The sequence below is a fragment of the Malus domestica genome, chromosome 12 (assembly GCF_042453785.1).
Source record: "Malus domestica chromosome 12, GDT2T_hap1".
Classification (NCBI taxonomy): domain Eukaryota; kingdom Viridiplantae; phylum Streptophyta; class Magnoliopsida; order Rosales; family Rosaceae; genus Malus; species Malus domestica.
Window position 1 is genome coordinate 4,832,848 of NC_091672.1, and position 21,686 is coordinate 4,854,533.

Genomic DNA, 21,686 nt, shown 5'->3' on the forward strand with positions numbered 1-21,686 from the left:
CGATTGGCTATACCAGAGATTCCACCACCACCCTTCTCTTTTTCATCTTCTTCTTCAATTTGATTCAATGGAATGACCAAGTTTTTCTCCATTTTGTTTCCTATGGGGGCGTGCGGAGGTGGAGAATAATTTGTATAGTACGAGTTCACCGTCACGATACTGTCCCGTGCCAATAACAATAGAAGATGTAGATTATTAGCACGGGTGAGTCGGTGACCCAGCTCACTCATGCTCAGCCATAATAAAGTGTTATCATTCCCCAATTATTATGATGATGTACTGGGTTTTTATTTTGCTTGCATTTTACTGGATTTAGAGGTCTATTCGCCTCGGCCTAGGTCCATTTTGGTTATAGCCCAATGCACTAGAATTTTAAGCCATCTTTGTTTTTGTGCTTTGAAGCCCATTCAAAATTCAATATGAATATGCAAGGCGTTATTTATTGCGTTATGCTTTACACATACTCGTTTTTATTTCTTACATCTCTTTTAATTTATTTTCTTAAAAAGTTTACATATCTTCATTTTCAAGCAACGATACAGTATTACATTGTAGGTTCCCTTGAAAGAAAGGTTATTAGACTTTGAGCTTGTGATTGCCGGCTGGTAAAAAATTTCTAACTCTACCCTTGTTGATTAGGTAAGGTACGTTAAAGTTCTTAATACAATCACCCATTAACGATTTGACACAATCATTGAATGTCATTACAGCATATCTAATTGTCACTAGGTGATTGTACTAAAACATCCAAGCCAAGTCCCTAATAAAAGTTTCAAACAAATTTAGTTTGCATCTTGTGACTTTGTCTTCAAATCAACATATTTACATGCGTATTCGGTCATTATGCAAATAAATGTAGAGTCATGAAAACAATTAACCAGTTGAAAATCTCTGAAGAAGAGAAAACCCAGTTAATCCAAGTCTTAGAGCTCAGAGACACAGACCATAGTCAATCCGAAGATGATTTAGGTTCTAATTCGTCTTCTTCCAATAATTCCTCAAGTAGTCTTTTAGCCCCCAACATTAAAATATGATGCACTGATACTTGTTGTAAAAAGATTTCAGTCCTCAATAAACAAGAAGAACAAGAAGATCTTCTTATCGAGTTAATCAGCAAAGTAAATGATCCTGAATTAAAGTAATTTTATTTAAAGAAACTTAAGAAGTTAGTCTCCCCTGAAGAAGCCAGTACTAGTCAACCCTAAGTGGCCCCAAAAATCTGTCTTGCATAACCCTGGAAAGGTTTAACAAGGCTAAGAAAGAAATTACGGTCAAAGATCTACAAAGAGAAGTCAACAAAATTAAGGAAGAAATTAAGTCCTTAAAATCATAAAACATAGAAATTCGCTCACATCTCAGTAGTATCCAAACACAAGCACTCTTTAGCAATAATGATGAAGAACACAATAATTCTTCCTCAGACTAAGAATCAGAATCCAAGTTCATAGAAAATCCAAGAGAAAACCTAGTTTTAGGATTACTACAAAAAAATTAGGATCCAGAAATGGTATTCTAAAATAAAAATAATAATTGAAGATTTCCAGTTAGAAATAATTGCCTTAATTGACTTAGGTGCAGACTTGTATTGTATTTAAGAAGGTTTAATTCCCACTAAGTAGTTCCATAAATCAACATAAATTCTTAGTGCAGCAAATTAGTCACCAATGCAGTTAAAATATGAAATCCCAAAAGTCCATGTTTGTCAAAACAATGTTTGTTTTAAAACTCCATTTGTTTTGATAAAAAAAAACATTTCAAACCCAGTCATTTTAGGTCTCCCATTTATAGCTCTCCTATATCCTTTTCAGGTACACCATAACTGTATAACCACCAAAATGTTAGGACAAAAAAATCACATTTGAGTTCTGCACAAAAACAGATCTCAAAAAATTAAGACAATTACAAAAAGATAGTATCTCGAAAACCATCAATCTAGTCACCAAAAAATCACAACAAATTAATTTCTTAAAAGAAGAAATTAATTACAAAAGAATCGAAGAACAATTAACAAACAAATCTTTGTTACAAACCATTGACAACTTTCAAAAGAAACTTGTTAAGGAAATTTGTTCTGTCATTCCCAATGCTTTATGGCATAGAAAACAATACATTGTTAAACGTCCTTATAATAAGGAATTTAATGAAAAGAAAATTCCAACAAAAGCCAAACCAATTCAAATGAGTCAAGAAGTTATGGAATTCTGCAAAACAAAAATTCAAGAACTTCTCAATAAAGGAATCATTAGGAAAATCAAATCACCCTGGTCTTGTCCTGCTTTCTATGTCCAAAAGAATGCTGAATTAGAAAGAGGAACGCCTAGGTTAGTCATTAATTACAAACCTCTTAATGAAGTCCTAGAATGAATACGATATCCAATTCCTAACCAAAGAGACTTAATTAAAAGACTTAGTCAAGTTGTAATCTTCTTAAAATACGACATGAAATCTAGATTTTGGCAGATTCAAATTCATGAGAATGATAAATACAAAACTGCATTTGTCAGTCATTTCGGTCATTATGAATGTAATGTAATGTCATTCGATCTTAAAAATGCACACAACGAATTTCAGAACATCATGAATGAAATATTTAATCAATACAGTCATTTCTTAATTGTTTATATTGACAATGTTCTCATTTATTCCAAATCAATAGATGAGCATTGGACACTTAAATATGTTTGGTAGGATAATTAAGTCAAATGGGTTAGTTGTTTCATAAACCAAAATTACGTTATTCCAAACCAAAATTAGGTTTTTAGGATACAATATCAACCAATAGATAGAGTAATTCAATTTGCAGATAAGTTCACTACTACAATATTAGCTTTAGCTGGCGGATGATGGTGGCGGATATTAGAAAAATCATGTCGGATAAATTATATCCGACACATCTTTTAATTTGTGGCGGATATTAGGAAAATCATGTCGGTTATATCCGACATAAATTCCTGGCGGATATCAAAAAAATATTGTTGGTTATAACCGACAGAATTTTTTAATCCTTTTTTTAAATATTTTTGACATATTCTGGCGGTTTTTAAGTTAATGGTGACGGTTATAACCGACAGAAATGAAAATTTTATTATTTTAAAATGTTATATTGATTAAAAATAAATAAATAAATAAACAAATATTTTAAATAAATAAATAAATAGACAACCTAACATACAAAAGCAATGGGGAGGATCTCAGTTCGCAACCCTAGAGACATAGGATTATGTCTCCTGCCTTGAGCCCAGAGCCAAATAGTTCCATACCACTTCATTTCAAAACCCCCGCTCGGGCAGATAAAGGAAGCTCCAGATTTACACACTTGTCATGCATCCGAGTATGGAGCTCCTTAGGATTCTAAAATAAAAACTAAAATATGCTCCATTTCAGAGTGTTCATTTAGAAACCCTAAGGCCCCTCTCACATATGGCGCATCTCTCTCTCTCTCTCTGATCTCTCAGACCCATTTCTTTCCAAAATGAAAAATAGCTCGCCTTCTCTCTGTTCTCTCAGACCCTTACCCCTATGCCGCTCAGCCACACACAAGTGCGAGACCTTTTCTCTCCCAGCAACACAACCACACGCACTTTCCTTTGCAAAAACCCCAAAACCAACGCCTCTGCCATGGAAATGGTAGCACATTTGAAGCTCAAATCTTCCCACAAAGGTAATCTTCATCCCTGGCCTTGTTTAATAGGTGCACAATTGTTGATTTTTTTTTTCGGAAAAGAGGAACATTAACTCATGATGATCTGCTTCATTTGCGAGGATGTGGGTTCGCCGACGAAACCTAAAGAAAATAAAGAACAACATTCAAACGGCTCAGATCCAAGACATAAAGGGTAAAATTACTAGTCTCCATAACTGATCTCTCGCTACATGTAATTATAATGGTATGGTATGTGTGCAGAACACTCGAAACCATGACAGATCCGAGAGAAAGAACGCTTAAACTGGAGATCCCTTGGACAGAAGGCAGGACACATCTCAAATGCCTTGATCTGTCAATTTGGAAGGTATAACCACTTGGAGAGCGAACGGGCGACGAGGATATGGAAAATGTAGAAATATTTTTTGAGATCGAGCTCCGGTGAGGTTTCGGATGGTGAATGCAGGGGATATGGAAAACGTTGAAATATTTTTTTTTATTATTAATATATGTTCTGTCGGTTTTATCCAACAATTTTTTTTTCTTATAATAAATTTCTTGTCGGTTATAGCCGACAGAAGTCCTGGCGGTTATTTCTTTTCTGTTGGTTTTATCCGACAGAAATTCTTTTAGTTATTTATTATAAATATATATCATGTCGACTATAACCGACAGGATTTCTGTCGATTTGGGAGTAGTTTCTGTCGGAAAATTCATTTTCTAACGTTGGCAAATCTGTCAGTTATTATATCCACCACTGCATCATTTTCTGACGGATTTTGCTTAAAATCCGACAGTAATATGCGTTTTTTGTCGGTTTTTGAACCATCAGTTATAGATAATTTTGTAGTAGTGGTTCCCAGATGAAATCATTGACAAAACCCAATTACAGAGATTTCTACGATCTTTAAATTATGTTGCAGAATTTTATCCTCATCTTAGGCAACAATGCAAACTCCTGTTTGATCTTCTAAAACAAAATTCTTCACCTTGGTCCAATACTCATACTTCCATTGTCAAACAAATTAAATCACATGTTAAGACTTTGCCTTGTCTTGGCATTCCAACTCCCAATTGATTCAAAATTGTTGAAATTGATGCCTCTGAAATTGGTTACGAAGGTATTATCAAACAGTCAATTTCCTCCTGATCTCCTGAACAAATTGTTCGTTTCCATTCAGGAGTATGGAATCCAACACAAAGTAATTATGGTACTATTAAGAAAGAAATATTATCTATGGTATTATGTATTGGTAAATTCAAAGATGATTTATTAAATCAAAAATTTTTAGTCAGAGTTAATTGCAAATCTGCAAAACATGTTTTACAAAAAGAAGTTCAAAACATTGCATCGAAACAATTTTTTGCACGATGGCAAGCAATATTAAGTATTTTTATTTTGAAATCGAATACATCAAAGGTCAAAATTGCATCCTTGATTTCCTAACCATAGAATTTTTGTAGGAGAATAATGACAGCAAGAGGACCTGATCAGATGAGGCTTCCAGCCATTCTATCACCACCACCAGTAAAACAAGAATCAGGCCCAGATTCTTCATCGGCCTTAGCCATTACCAACCGTTTCACTCTCTTAGGTTCTACAATAGGAAACCTTAGGCCAAATTACCAATCACCACGTCCCAATTACCAAACAACATTAGTCAGTCAATATGATCTTTATTCAACCCTAACATACCAATCATCATCATCACAACCAGTTAGTTATACCAAAACATCACCATACGTCAAGAAAAATCCCAGTGAATATCTTTTCAGTATCCCTTTCAATCTCAATCAAGAACAAGCACCAGAAAAATTAGCCAAAACAGCTTTCCACCCAATTTCCATATCATCCTACAGTACCACATAAGACACTGAAATACTATCAAGCCATTCTTAGTGAAACCGAGTCAATTTCAATCAAACATCTCTAAAACAAAAACCATGAAAACGAAATCCTCTACCATTCTTTTTACATTGGAAAATTTTTAACCAAATCAGATTGGGGAATCCCCATTTACAAAAGCAAACCCCTTCACACCCAATATGTTCAAATTCTCAATAACCATTACAATTACTTTGATTACATTGATGCATGGACTAACATTGATGCATGGACTAACATCTTTCTCCATCAAACAGAAGACTTTAGTCATTCATGGTTCATTAATTTTAACAAGAGTTTTAAATTAAATTTTCCTACATGGTTCCCTAAATGGTGGTCAATTCAAGGCCCAACAACTAGTCTCATACCATAAGAGCTTATGCAAGTCCTCTATGCTAGTTTCCAAAACAAATTTGACAGAAGCCGATTCAACTACAGAATTACACTTCTCCCAATTTTCATGGCTAGATACAAAGTCCTATGGATCATGAAGTCGAAACCGGTGAAGTCAATAGAATTAGATTAGTGAAGTGGTGAGATAAATTCAACCATCAAAAGACCATCAGTCTGGTCCTCACAGAATTTCCCATTACTCCATCTCTAGTTATTCCGACGCAACTAGCACAACCATCTTTGCCAGCCATACCAGAACAATCATTATCAGGCATTAGTCCATCATCATCACTCAATGGAAGAGCCAAGCCATCCAAGTTAACTAGCTCAAAAAGCAAAGAAAAAGCCACCCAACTCAAAGACCTAACTCACCAATTATTTGCAGAGGCAGTGATGCTCCATACTGAAGAAGAAGAAGTCGTAGACTTCGAATCTTTAGACGCATCCTCATAGCAACCAGCCAACTCAGCAAGCCAAAAGACACAGTCAGCCAAATGGGTCGACTACCAAGATACCCAAGACCTTTTTGCATAAATCTATGTGAACACAGTTAATCACCATGTGAAAATTAAAGTCTTCAAGTCACCATGACAATTACCATCTTTTCAAAATCACCATGTGAAGCCAAAGTCACCATGTGAAATTTTCAGACAAAGTTCCATCAATAATTCCGACATTGCAAGGAATCACTCAATCACCTGCACATTGCACAGTAAAAGTAGCAATTCTTCCAACAAGACCACTATCCATTAACAGTAAAAGCAATTCACCATTCATCTCGTGCTTCCACAGTAAAGCAATCAATTATTCAAGTTTCTTTTCCAAGTCTATATGAAGATGAATCAGTTGGAGAAGACTTCAAGTTTGGAATTTCCACAATTTTTCAGTAAAAGCTTTCTTTGAGTTCACATTGTACCCAAGGAAATAAAAAATTGTAAACACTTCTAATTTTCAAGTGTCAAGGATGTTTGCGTGCACCAATATCCTTTTCATCAGCCATTTTCTATTTGCTAACTCAATCGTCAGTAAATCAATTGTAAGTTCCAGTATAAGTTTTGCAATAAAACTTAATTTCAAATTATATTTGCATCATTATTTTGAATTCATTATTTTTATTATGAAGAATATTTTCATAACAACTGATTTTGAATGACATAAAATCCTTATTCACAGTCAATTCACCGAATATCTTAAATTCAAGGTAAACACAGACCAATCATTTGTTCAATGCTTTCTATTTGTTTACAACAGTGGGTTTTATGGCATATTTAATCTTGGTTATCCTCCACATCAAATTACCAATAATTCAATTAACAGTTCATTCAATTATGATCATCATTGCCCTTGGTTTAATTATCTTCATCGTTATTATCATTAGACCTTATATATGTATATATCTCTCAAGAATAAGGCTTTGCTTTGACCCTAATCAAAGGAGCCCTACCGAGATCTTGATTCCATTTCCCACTGCCCTTGCCTAGAGTTGCCCTTGGGTACAACTTGTCGAATTTTGAGAAAAGATCTTGGAATTTTTTCTGACAAAAATAGAATATATTGTCTAAAAGAGGTAAGAATTGATGGTGGCCTTGTCCCATCTTAGAAAGTAAAAACTTGTCCCAAATTTATGCTTATGTGTTAAACTGTAAGTAACAGGTAAGTGAGAATGACTACTTTCTATGAATTAAACCAAAGTGTTTTCTTATCATCAAAGAGAGTTCTTATCAGAACACCAAAAAAAAATGTCTTATCAAATTGCAATTTGATCTTTATATTTTTACAAGGGAAAAGTTTTCAATACGCTTTTGCAGTACTAATAACAGCTATCTATGTTAACATCGACACAACACGGAGTTTTAACATTTTAGGTCAAAATTGGTTAAACAAAATTCATCAAAAGATATGAAAGAGTAGATGGACTCACCAATTTTACTTTGAAAATTGTAGAGCCTACCTTTTATCATTTATGTATAGAAAAAAATCGTTTAACACACCTTAATGAAAAAGATAAAGAAAATAAAATATAAGAGAGTTGCTCTTTTGTTTTTCTGCTTTTGATTTAGTTTTTTTTTTTTAATTTGTTCTAACAATGTTTGGCCACATGTTTAATAAAGTTTAAGCTTTCATTAGGTCAAAATCTGGCTAACATGAACCCCTTAACAACTAGTTTGTGATGTCAAAAGAAATGCCAAATGTCAAATAATTTAGTGTATTAGCATGGATTTGGATCCCATCCGGATCTAAATTGTGGGAATCCTAGGAATCCTCACATTTTAGCCATTCATCGTACATCGTGCGGCCAAAAATCATTTGACTTTTTTATTTAAAATTAAACACAAATAGTACCTGACGAAAACTGGTCGTACAATGTACGATGAACGGTTAGAATATGAGGATCCTTAAGATCCCCACAAAATAGATCCGGATAGGATCCTTGTCTGTGTTAGCCTAATGGTTCTACTAAGCATAACTTTAACCAAGTACATCTCTAGCTTTGACTTTTTTTGTTGGTAATCAAATATATTATACATAAGGTGTGATATCCACACACCTCATTTTACTTCTCACACACCTTTTCAATTTTTGGTCGTCAGATCAAATGAATTGAAGAAGATTAATGAATATAAATTATCAAAAGATGTGTGAAAAGTAAAATGGGGTGTGTGGATAGCACACCCCATTATACATATACTAAAACTCAGTTCGGATGGCACTATTTTTCATTGTTCGTGAACAATTAAATGATGGAAATGCCCTTTGTTTCTTCTAATCCCACGTTTTGTTGTTTGCTTGGTACAGCAAAATTCCGATTTTGCCCTTTTTTGCCACGGGTAGCTCATAGTTTAACCCTCTATTTTGTTTCTTTTTCTCGATGTTTTCTTTCGGCTTCCACTTCTTTCTTTCTTGGCCACACATCGATCATCGTTGAAGGCTCCGCTCAGACTTTCTTCTCGACTTTTCCTTCCGTTTCCATTTCTCTCTCTACGGTCTTCTCTTTTCTCCTCTCCTCATCTCTCCATTCCGTTTACCTTTTCACTGCCATCAACCCTCGCTTCCTTTTTCTCTCGCTCACAGCCACCGCAAAACCCCTCAAGCCCTCATACCCTCAAATCCATTACCATTGGTCCCTCAACTCGTCAAAATGTGTAGCTATGATCATTTTCTTTAACTTCGTCAAAATTTTGTCAAAATGAGTTATGTTGGAAGGACCATTGCTACAATTAGGGTCCCTCAACTCATCAAAACGTGTAGCTATAGTCCATTTTGTCAACTTCGTCCGAATTTTGTCAAAACGAGTTATGTTGGAAGGACCATTGCTACAATTGGGTTAAAGTTGAGGGATCATTTCTCCAATTAGATTAAACTTGAGGGACCAATGGTAAGGAATTTTTAGTTCAAGGATCATAGTTGCACGTTTTGATAAGTTAAGGGACCAATGGTAATGAAATTTTAGTTGAGAGACCATTGCTCCAATTGAGTTAAAGTTAAGGGACCATTGCTGCAATTTACTCTTATCCTAAACCTAATTATTCTAATTTGAATGGAGTCTACTCTAACAGATACGAATTTGTATTATGTTATCAAATTTTATTTTTCCAATTTTTGATTTTGGGGTTTTGCAGGAAGTGCTAATATACTAGTTTTGTGGAATTTTTGTTCTTTGCAAGGTTTTTCTGGCTGATATAATACTTTTGCCATCACTTTCCAGGTATGATTATGTTTATGTTTTTTTCTATTTCCAAATTATTTATTCTGAATATTTAAGGTATATAAACTTAAATTGGTATTACTTGAATTGGAAGAAGGGTTTCTTAAACGAAAAACAATATGACATGAAGCTTGATGATCTAATTGCACATTGAGTTTTTTGGGTAAGGGATTTCGGGTTTTCCACCAAGTCTCTCTCTTATTTTTAGTTTTTGAGTTGCATGTAATACTTTATGGTCAATGAATATTGGTGTGTGTGTGTATATATATATGTATGTATGTATAAAACTTAGAACCTATCAGACTGTTCCTATTGCTTTCCCCTGCCTCTTCTCTAAAGAAGAAAAATGTGTTAAACTAAAAGCTAAGCATTTCAATACTTTTATGATTGTATCCTAATATCACCAGTACCACTACTTCCCTTTAAGCCCTTTCAGTTGTCATTGAATTGCATACCGTTCTGAGATTTATCTCCAAATCCTGCCAGTAGCTTAATTGTTTGGATTACTCAGAAACCCCTTATGTGATGAACCATATGAAAAGAATCAGTTTAAATCAAATAATTGTGAGATAAACTTATTGAATATTGACTCTTTATCAATTGGTATTTTCTATAGGTGGCATGATGCGACAGTCACATCAGAGTTCCATCGTGCTTGAAGTGGGCTACTCGCAGAGCCATGTTCGCTGTATTATATTCAAGATTTGATTTTCTAATGCACTTGCTATACACATTAACCACAAAATTTATTTAAAAATCTTTATTATTGATTTTTGCATTATTTGTTGGGACACATCCATTCCACTCTGTGCTTATAATTTTTAATGCAAGGAAAACAAGCAAGTTGGGAAATATTTTTGAGTTCCTTAAAAAAAATTAAGATTACTGATTTATTTCCCTTATTTCAATGTTAATGCAGCTATGTCTAATCTACTTAACTAATGGAAATGACCTAGCGTTTGGCTGTGGTATAGTTTTGGTTGGTAAGTTCCTACTGTGACTCATGTGAATCTGTTGCAGAGTGGTTTTAGTGTGTGAATTTCATCTTTCAAGCATTACCTAAATTGCTTGAGTGCTTGAGTGCTTGAGTGCTTCAATGTTTGAATTTGATCTTTCAAATTGTATTTGCATTGCGGCCCATTAGGGAAATTTTTATTCAAATGTAATGGATGCCTTTGGTTAATAATGCATATCAAGACCTTTGAATCTATTGATTCAGATGTTTGAACACAGTTGAAGCACACTATCTTGTTTTTGCAGTTTGATTAGCAGTTGTTAATTAGAGTTGCCTAATTTTTTTTACTAAGAGTTTAAGGCCAATTAACAAAAGTATTGAGTGATATGTAAGAGTCTAGAAGCAAACCTTTTGGAGAAGTTGAAGTCATTTAGAGTAAACTAATAAAATTTGACTATCCTGGCCAACATGTTTATTTTTTACTATTGACAATTTCGCAATCATATTTACTGATTGCAAGAACTGGTTGCATTTGAAACTCGCAGCATCGCGCAGACAATTTTTGCTAGTGTTTGTACCATACTTGACCAATCCCGAAACTATTGAGCACCGGTCAACGTTATACTGTCAAAGACCCAGAAGAGTTTCCCTCCAACCAGGAGGCCAATCACAATGCGACACGTGTCGACATCAGAAGCCAATCATAGCGCGACACGTGTCAACATCAGAAGCCAATCACAACACGACACATGTCAATGTTAGAATGAAACTAGAAACTCTCTTCTATAAATAGAGATCATTCTCTCACAATATTTCCTAATGTCATTTATACTACATCATTCACTAGTACTCATTAAAGAAGAGCTTGAACCTATGTACTTGTGTAACCATTCACAATTAATGATAACTCCTCTACTCCGTGGACGTAGCCAATCTGGGTGAACCACATACATCTTGTGTTTGCTTCCCTATCTCTATCCATTTACATACTTATCCATACTAGTGACCGGAGCAATCTAGCGAAGGTCACAAACTTAACACTTTCTGTTGTACCAAAGTCCTCGCTGATTTTGTGCATCAACAGCTAGTATAAACTAAATTCCAATGAAAATATGGTGTTTCTTTTTATTTTCATTTTTTGGTAATATGGTCTGTAAATTAATTTTCCAAAGTAGGCCCTGAAATTTCGTAAACATTTCGTTAACTCGACATAAAATGATACAAAAATAACAGTTTCCAAGTCAATCTGTCAACAAGTCAAGTCGTTATCAAGATCAGGCATTAAGAACTCGATAAGATAACAGGTGTAACAAAAAAATGACCTGAACACGACCCTTTTCCAGGTCTAGACATTAGACATGAAAATTTCTTACATGACCCTGTAACTTGACATAAAACGACACGATCCGTTAACGAATCGGGTCGTTATAGAGTCAATTGTTAAGAACCCATTAAGATAACACAACACGACCCGCTATAATAACAAGTATGACACAAGAATGACACGAACAAGATAAACACGAACCGTTTTCTAGGTATACCTCAATGAAATTAAAACAAAAATTTGTTCCTAGCTTTGACTATTGCTAAAGGGTCCTACTACATAATTTGGAAGGGTGACCGGTTGGTAGCAGCTGCCACTGATCAATCAATGATGCTAAAAAGGTTGAAATTTTGTTGCTCTGAAATTTGAGTTTCTTATCTTTATTCTTTAGGTAGACTTTAGCTTTAAACCATTTTGTGTTCTTTCTTCTTTCTTCGTAGGCACGAGTTGAAGGGCATCAAACTCTGTTTTCTACTTGCCCGTGAGTAAAGACTAAACCACTTTAAATGTGACATGTGTTGTTAAAACATGTGTTGCAACAGTGTGAACGACGAAGTTGTGTTTTTGCGTTAATATTTACAAATTGAAAAACAAAATCATTTTTTTCAGTTGGACATTTCGTCGAACATTTGGTATGCCTGTCATATTCTATCGAGTTATGATACGTGCATGTCGACTGATATCTATATATGTCGAGCTCTTCCAAAAGGCCATGCTGAGTTTTGTATAGATAGATTGAGTGTTGCCGACTCATCTTGTTGTGGATGTCGACGCTTCCTTCTGAGTGCTAATGAGATATGTTGAACATGCATTCTATCGAACACTTAATGAGCACAAATAAATTTCGTACTAGACATTCGAACAATATCTGGAAGACCTTTACCATTATTTGTTTCTAGCTTCCGAAAGGTCTTGATGAGCACAAATAAATTAACGCACGTGTTGCAATATAGTGAAGACGGAGTTTGAGTTTTAAGATCAATATTGATAAATAAAACACGTATTGTAACATGAGTAAATTGAGTAATATTAAAACCATGAACATCATTATATAACGGTCAATTTCCACCTTTAGACAATAAAATGTAAAATTACATGTTCCACGTGGGGACAAGAGAGTAGTGACTCCACATCTAAAGGATCTTGGGAATATGTTCCTTTTAAAAATCGAGTTTAATATGGTTAAGTTTGATTAGAAAGAACAAAAAGAAATCTTATAATATTATAATATATAATGAGCATGCGAAGAAGGGGTTTTATTTAATTAAACAACTACCATAATTGACCAAAATCTTTTTATTTATTTATTTTTCTCAATTGATTACACAGTGACAAATAATACCAACTAATCATACCATGCAACACCACCAACTTGTGATGCCTGGATTTAAATCCTGTAGCCAACCACCACCTCAATATTCTAAATTAATGCAAAAGAAAGTTGAGGTCTAAATTCATATAACAAAAAGGTCAATTCATTTATTTCTATTATTTGGAAGAAATATTGGCAAAAAAAGACTAACACAAATAATGGCAAAATGCTATTTGCACTTTAATGTTTTTGTAGCTAAATTTCAAGTACATAATAACTCCTCAAAGAAATTTGAGTGAAGTTTGGACATATACCAACTAATTAATTCGTAGCCTAGTTCTTTTATCGAGGTGTCGAGTTTGAATTTTCCTCTTGTATCAAAAAGTTCAACCTCAATATGTTGGAAAATAGTAGCTTAAAATTAGTGGTAGTGCATGAAAATTTCCCGGTAAGCAGTCGGTGAACTAGAGCGACCAGTCGGCGTAGTTATTCAAAAAGTGATGCACCTGTCTTAGGTGATCCGACGCCTGTGTCACATTGTTAGTTTCATGCTTCAAGTTCGCGTGGATTTGATTCCTGTTCATAGACAAAATTACACCGTAGAGGATTCCGAGTTTATAATTTGTATTAATGCAAATGGTGGATTGCTAGAGTGGTGACACATCGGCAGACGGTGCTAAAAGGACACAAGAACTTTGGTTGTTTGATGCGCAAGCAAACAGGTTGAAGTTTTGATTCACAAGCAAAGCGATGGAACAAAAAGGATGTTGTTCATGCAAACATAGTAACCCAAAACAAAAGAATCGGAAAAAAATAAAGATAATAATTAAAGAATGAGTATGTAATTACAGTTTTGATAACAAATCAGGGGGAGAGAAATCAAGAGGGCCGGGATATGGAGATTCTTTTGTTTGGAAGGGATATCCAAAGAAATCCCGCAAGCCAAACGCTCCCTCTGTTTATACATTCATTCATTCATGCTTCAATTCATTTATATAACATGCAGACTCATATCATCGATCATCCTACACTGCCATGCTTACCAAAACTCTGTTTTACCCCAAAAAAACCAAACGTGTTTCGAAAATCAAATTACAAGGAATGCAGAAGAAAGAACGGTGTTTACCATTATCGATTACTGTTTACAAATTTAGTTTGCATCTTATGACTTTGTCTTCAAATCAACACATTTACATGCATGTATTTTGTTATTTTTAATAAATGAGATGTTCTATGTAGTTGCCTATTGGGATCTTAACATTTGCTTTACAAAATCTTGGTATTTATATGTACGTAAGTGTGTGTGTGTGTATTAAATCAATGGCTAAGGAATAAGGCTTTGATTTGACCCTAATCAAAGGAGCCCTAGCTAAGTTCGATAAAACGAGATCTTGATTCCATTTCTCACTGCCCTTGCTGGGTACAGCTTGTCGAATTTTGAGAAAAGATTTTGGAATTTTTTTTCCAGGCAAAAATAAAAGATATTGTCTAAAAGAGGTAAGAATTGATGGTGGCCTTGTCCCATATTAGAAAGTAAAAACATGTGCCAAGTTTATGCGCATGTGTTAAACTGTAAGTAGCAAGTAAGTGAGAATGACTACTTCAACGGATTAAACCAAAGTGTTTTCTTATCATCAAAGGGAGTTCTTATCAGAAAAAAATCATCTTATCAAACTGCAATTTGTTCTTTATACTTTTACAAGGGAAAAGTTTTAAATAGACTTTTGCAATCAAATATACATAAAAAAAATTTAAAAAAAACTAATTTCCAATGGAAAAGATGTTCTTTTTTTATTTTCATTTTTTGATAAATATGGTCTCTAAATTAATTTTTCAAAGTAGGTCTGGAAATTTTTTAAACAACCTGTTAACTCGATATAAAATGATACGAAAATAACATGTTTCAGGTCAATTCATCAACGAGTCGAGTTGTTATCGAGTCACCTGTTAATAAATCGATAAGATAACATGTATGACAAAAAAAATGACACAAACACGATCCGTTTTCCAGGTCTAGACATTAGACATGATAATTTATTGCATGACCTGTAAACTCGAAACGAAACGACACTATCCGTTCACGGATTGGGTCACCTTTTAAGAACTCGTTAAGATAATGAGTTTGACATGACACAACCCACTATAATAACAAATATGACACAAAATTAATTCGAACATAATAAACACGATCCGTTTACCAGATATATCCCAAAGAAATTAAAACAAAAATTTGTTCCTAACTTTGACTATTGCTACAGGGTCCTACTACATAACTTGGAAGGGTGACCGGTCGGTAGCAGCTGCCACTGATGAATGATGCTAAAAAGGTTGAATTTATCGGTTCAAAACCCCATTTTGTTCCTCTGAAATTTGGGTTTCTTATATTTATTCTTTAGGTAGACTTTAGCTTTAAACCAGTTTTTGTTCTTTCTTCTTTCTTCATTGGCACGAGTTGAAGGGCATCGAACTTTCCTTTCTACAAGCCCATGAGTAATGACTAAACCACTTTTAATGTGACACGTGATGTTATTAACACACTGTGTTGCAACAATGTGAACGATGAATTTGTGTTTTTGCATTAATATTTTACAAAATGAAAAACAAAACTATTTTTTTTAGGGGTTTTTGAACATTAATCCTTGTAAAAGATTAAAATTTAAAAAAAAACTTGATGCTAGATTAAATATTCAATTTAATCCCTTGAGTGTACTTTTATCAAAATTTACATTCAATTTTTGTTATTTAATGTGTATTTTTATTTAATCTCTCCATATTAAATTTTAATTTTATTAATATGCACATATTTAGTTTTTTTTTAATTAGAAATGAATGTAAATGAGAAAATATTAAAAAAAAATTTGTAAATATAAATACATAAGTGTTCAGAAATGATTGTGCCAAAATATATAAAATTGACTTTTTTGTACCAAAATATTTGTACCTACATGATTGTACCGAAATATATTATAATGAACCTAAATGTATGTACCGAAATGTATTATATTGAATTAATGTACCTAAATGTCAATACCGAAATGTATGTACCTAAATGTCAATACCAAAAATGTATGTACCTAAATATCAATACCAAAATGTATGTACCTAAATGTATTTACCGAAATATAATAACCGAATTAATGTACCTAAAAGTTAATACTCAAATGTGTGTACCAAAGTGTACGTAACGAAATACATTATATTGACCGAAATGCATTATATTGAATCAATGTAACTACATGTTTGTATCGATGGATATACCAAAATATTCAAATGTATTAATATACCTAAATAAAGAACATACAAAATTGTTATCGGAATATATATTATAAAAAAATTAGTTGCCTAAATGTAGACATTAAAATATATTATGATGAATGAAATAAAAATTAAATTTAAATGTAATTAATACATTAAAATAAAAATAAAAGGATAAAATAAAACATCAAAATACAACTAATAAATGATATGATTAAATGTGCTAGGGACTAAAATTGGATTTTAATCTTACATATGGTTATAATCTAAAACTCATCTTTTTTAAGGATTAAAATGAAGTTTTCTATTTTTTTTTTTCAGTTGGAAATTTTGTCGAGTGTTTGGTGTGTATGTTATATGTTATCGAGCTATAATGCATGCATGTTGGCAGAACAGAACATCTGTCGAGTTCTGCTGAAAAGCCATGTTGAGTTTTGTCGTGATCCATTGCCGAGTGTTGTCGACGCGTCATTTCGAGCGTTGACAATATATGTTGATCATACATTCCATTGAACACTTGATGAACACAAATGAATTTTGTACAAGATATTCGAACAATCCCTGAAAAACCTTTACCATTATTTGTTTCTGGCTTCTTGAGGATTTCAAGACCACCGAGGTCTCTATGGTACCATTTGATACGTGGGACGGGACGGAACGGAGTGAGATGAGGCATTCCGTCCCACGTTTGGTGTGCCTAAAACGAATGGAACGTGTTGTTCCACATGACGAATTTTGGGTGAATTTTTGTTCCGCCTCATCCCTGGAACGACTCGTTCCACATCCGTGGAACACAAAATTATAACATCTCCGTCTCCTTCTTCTTCCTCCTTGTTTCCATCTGAGGGCATCTTTGCTCCCTCTCTGTTCAGTCTCGTCCTATCCCGTCATGTCTGCATACCAAACAATACCTATATGAATTTCTCCCTGTGTGTCAAGTGGTGTAATTAACACACATGTTGCAATAGAGTGAATGCCGAATTTCCGCTTTCGGGTTGGTGTTGATAAATAAAACATGTGATGTAACCAGTGTTTAAAATATCGGTATAGGTGGAAATATCGATAGGCAAATTTGCTTAAATATCAACGGATATATCATATATCAATATCGATATCGATTGTCTTTGATGGAAATGATGGAAATTTGCTCAAAAACATGGAAATTTAAAATTATTTGTTAGGCAATGTCATATGAAGCCACAACCAGTGTTTGAAATATCCTTGATATGCTTGATATTTTCACGGAAATATCCAAAAATTCCAGGGAACGATATGGAAAAAAAGGATGAAGTCTAAAATTCACCCCATATCCACGATATTTCCAGAAATCAATCAATTTCCTCGATATTTTCAATATTTTCAAGAAATATCCAATGTTTGCAGACAATTTGCAAAAAGTTTGCAAGAAATATCTATGAGACTATGCATTCTTTAATTTTTTTTTTAATTTCTTTCTTTATGATGTTAGTTTACTTCAATAACACTTGTGCTGCTTTTATGACTAAAATTTCAATTAAGTTATGTATAATTTATTCTTTCTAGTGAAATGTTTTATTTTATTATTTGTCATTATAAAGAAGTTTTTCTTCTCACATATCACAAACTTATTGTTTCCATAGTATCTAATCATTAATTCTTGATTCATGTGTATATTGTGGCCAGTGTTTAAAATATCGATATTGGTGAATTGAATAATATTACAGAAAGGGGATCCCTTCCTCCTAATCCAACAAATCACGGGATCCGTGACGTTGAAATTTGATCTAACGGCTACAAACAGGTGTTCACTTTAAAAATTATAATAACTTTAGCTGTTAGATCAATTTTTAACTGCATGAATTCCCTAATCTGATAGATTAGGAGGAAGGGATCCGGATAGGATCCCTTTCCGTTACAGTCACTTCCATTTTTTGACAATAAAATGCAAAATTACATGTCCCACGTGGGGACAAGTGAGTGATGATTCCACATCTAAAGGATCTTTGTAATATCTTCCTTTTAAAAATCGATTTTTGTATGCTTAAGTTTGATTAGAAAGAACAAAAAGAAATCTTATGATATTTAATGAGCATTCAAAAAAGGGGTTTTATTTAATTAAGCAACTACCATAATTGACCAAAATCTTTTTATTTATTTTTTCCCCAATTGATTACACAGTGACAAATAATACCAACTAATCATACCATGCAACACCACCAACTTGTGGTGCCTGGATTTAAATCCTGTAGCCAACCACCAGCTCATTATTCTAAATTAATGCAAAAGAAATTTGAGGTCTAAATTCATATAACAAAAAGATCAATTCATTTATTTCTATTATTTTTGGAAGAAATATTGACAAAAAAAGTGACACACCCTGACCGGAGTCGAGACGTGCTGGTCGTCACGTTAGAGTGACGTAGCCATGAACGCAAAGCGGAAGCGATCAAGAGTAAGAGAAATACTAACAATTTAAAACCAAGCGACTAACAATCCCAACTAAGAAAGGATACTAGTGAGAGTTTAAGTGTATAAATACACTTTCAGAGCAATAAGAAAGTCTAGTTGCAGTCAAGTAAGACAATTACTAAGATACAACACCAGAAGGTGAATCCTACTTTTTTCGGGATATGTCAGAACACCATTGAATTCCTCGTGGCCACCAAACTCTGCTAACTAAAACCTGGAGGGGCGAAAAACAAAGTTGAGTGGGTTAGTAAAACACATTTACATGAAATCTTATTTTACTTTGAATATACTAATCCCTCACCGTAAAACAAGTATAATTTTTCCCATAATTAATATATAAGAATGTACATAAATATATATGTGTAATTATATCATTTCAATCGTGCTTCACATAATCATAAACATATGTATGCCAAGTCACGATATAATAGAGTAAGCAAATCAAGTAAGAATAATTTCTTAGAAATATAACATGTTAGCCGGAACCCTAGAGGTAGTCTATACGGCTGAATTTCATAGCTCAAAAGTCACTATAGCCGGAGTCCCTACAATGACCTATACGGCAACATATTGCACAATAGTCAGAACCAAATGCAAGGGTCTGTACGACGATAATGGGTGTAATATAATTATGCTCAATACTCCTCTCACATAATAGCCGGGCGATAAATTGCTAGTCACCTACGAGTCGGAACCATAAATAAGGTTTGTACGACAAGACTATACACCTAAATTGGATCCAATATGAGCATATGGTGCGGGATGTGACATAATAAACAGGCATGTACTTCATATCTCTGACTAAATCACAATCACCCTAGGTGCAGTTTTATGAGCTCAACATTATTCAATCACATATCACATCATTGACAATTCACATAATCAAAACATAACTCACCTGAGCTTACCTGGGCCTCCACAACACCGTGCAACAATATGCATAATTATGATAATGTATATACAAAAATTAAATATAGGCATTGGCATAGCATGGCATTTAAATCACATTTCCTTTAAATACATTTTCTGGGAAAAACATCAAGTGTATATATATACTGAAAATAACTGCCCACTCACAGATATGTCGATGGGTCGTAGCCCCCGAGCCTCAATTGATTACGCACGTCCTGAGAATAGGTCTCACCTATAGGCATAATAACCGAATAAACGTTATTTAACGCACATAACCAACAATAGGTAATAACTTCTCATATATTGCTCAATTTGGGTATATGAATATACCACAGTGACCTACACAACCTCAGGATCATCCCCAAATTTTTAGAATATTTTTCTTAGCTCCCACGCGCCGCCACACGCAGGCCAAGGCACGACCAGACGATCCCCCCACGCGCAGCCATGTGCCAGGCACACTGACGGTGTCAACTGACGCCGTTAGGTATATTCTGGAATATTCCGTTTATTCTTTAACAAAACTTAACAGCGTGACCTAACGCCGTTAGAATATTCTGTTAAACTTAACGGAATATCCTATCATCTTCTACCTTCAGCTTCGGCAACCGTCGCCGTTGCCGGAAACTAGGAAATTTTCATTTCTTTATATCTTCTTCGTTTTTAACCCAAAATTTATGAAACTTGAACCATTCTAAAGATCTCACAACAACGAACAAAACCATACCTGATTCGAGCTCTGAAACCATCGGAATCCTGTCCGAAAAAGCTTCAATAATCCCACAAACCTTAAAACTCGTCGTTCTCACGATTCCGACGTCCAATTTCTTCAAACGAAGTACTCCGAGCTTCGTAAGGACCTCCTTAAGCTCCCTATGTCCTTTAAATTCCCTAAAAATCAACATTTTACGTGAGCATGAATAGTAGCCCAAATCGGGTTTTGTGGTTCGACGTGAAATTGAAGGTAATCTTACCTGTAATTGGTACCTTTGAACTCATGAGGACCTTAGGAACACAATGGTACCATTTTTCTTCTTCGATCTATCACGTTTACAAGGAATTCTGGTTGTGTCCGTAGAAGAGAGGAAAAGAGGGAGAGTGTGAGTCTGAGAGAGAGACGGCACGGGAGTGAGAGAGAGAAAGTGAGGTGTAGTGTGTGGAACAAATCTCTCCAACCAATCAAAATTTAGTCTTTCTTAATTCCTAAGTGGTTTCAAAACCTTAGGAAATTCTAATTAAATCCAACTTAAATACAAGTCCAAGGGTAAACTAGTAATTTCACATCAACGGAAATTATTTTCCAGAACGGGCTGTCACAAAAAGACTACAACACAAATAATGGCAAAATGCTATTTACACCTTAATGTTTTTGTAGCTAAGTTTCAAGTACATAATAACACCTCAAAGAAATTTGAGTGAAGTTTGGACATATACCAACTAATTAATTCGTAGTCTATTTCTTTTATAGGTAATTTAGCCAAAAAATCAACAAAAATTTTATAATTTAATATATATATCAATGACATATTTTTATTTTGAACTTAATCAATGATATATTTTTATTAATTAGAGATAGGTCAATAATAAATGCCATATATGCCTTATGTCATTACCCGTGGGGATGGAGGACATGGTGAGAAGAGCAATCGCCAATGTAGAGAGGGCAAGCGAAAGAGGAGGAAGAAGAAAAGTGGGAGACGACGACTAAGCCCTCCATGAAGTGCCAGTATAGAGGTGGGCCCACTATGTACTTGCCTATGCACATCCCAGCTATCACCATCACTGCCTTCAGTATCAACGGACTCAATGCCATCTCTCTCTCCTCAGCTTCTGAAATTAAATTGGAATTAGCA

General features: G+C 34.2%; 2 long non-coding RNA genes across 2 annotated transcripts; one reads left to right on the forward strand and one right to left on the reverse strand.

Annotated features, from left to right (window-relative positions):
- Positions 1–8,466: 8,466 nt before the first annotated feature.
- Positions 8,467–11,402, forward strand: LOC139190122 (uncharacterized). Its single transcript, XR_011574104.1, has 2 exons — positions 8,467–10,610; positions 11,128–11,402. It is a non-coding gene; the product is annotated as an uncharacterized lncRNA (long non-coding RNA).
- Positions 11,403–18,905: 7,503 nt separating this feature from the next.
- Positions 18,906–20,940, reverse strand: LOC139190077 (uncharacterized). Its single transcript, XR_011574076.1, has 4 exons — positions 20,808–20,940; positions 20,561–20,724; positions 19,999–20,065; positions 18,906–19,135 (listed from the first exon to the last, which is right to left on the reverse strand). It is a non-coding gene; the product is annotated as an uncharacterized lncRNA (long non-coding RNA).
- Between the last annotated feature and the right edge of the window lie 746 nt (positions 20,941–21,686).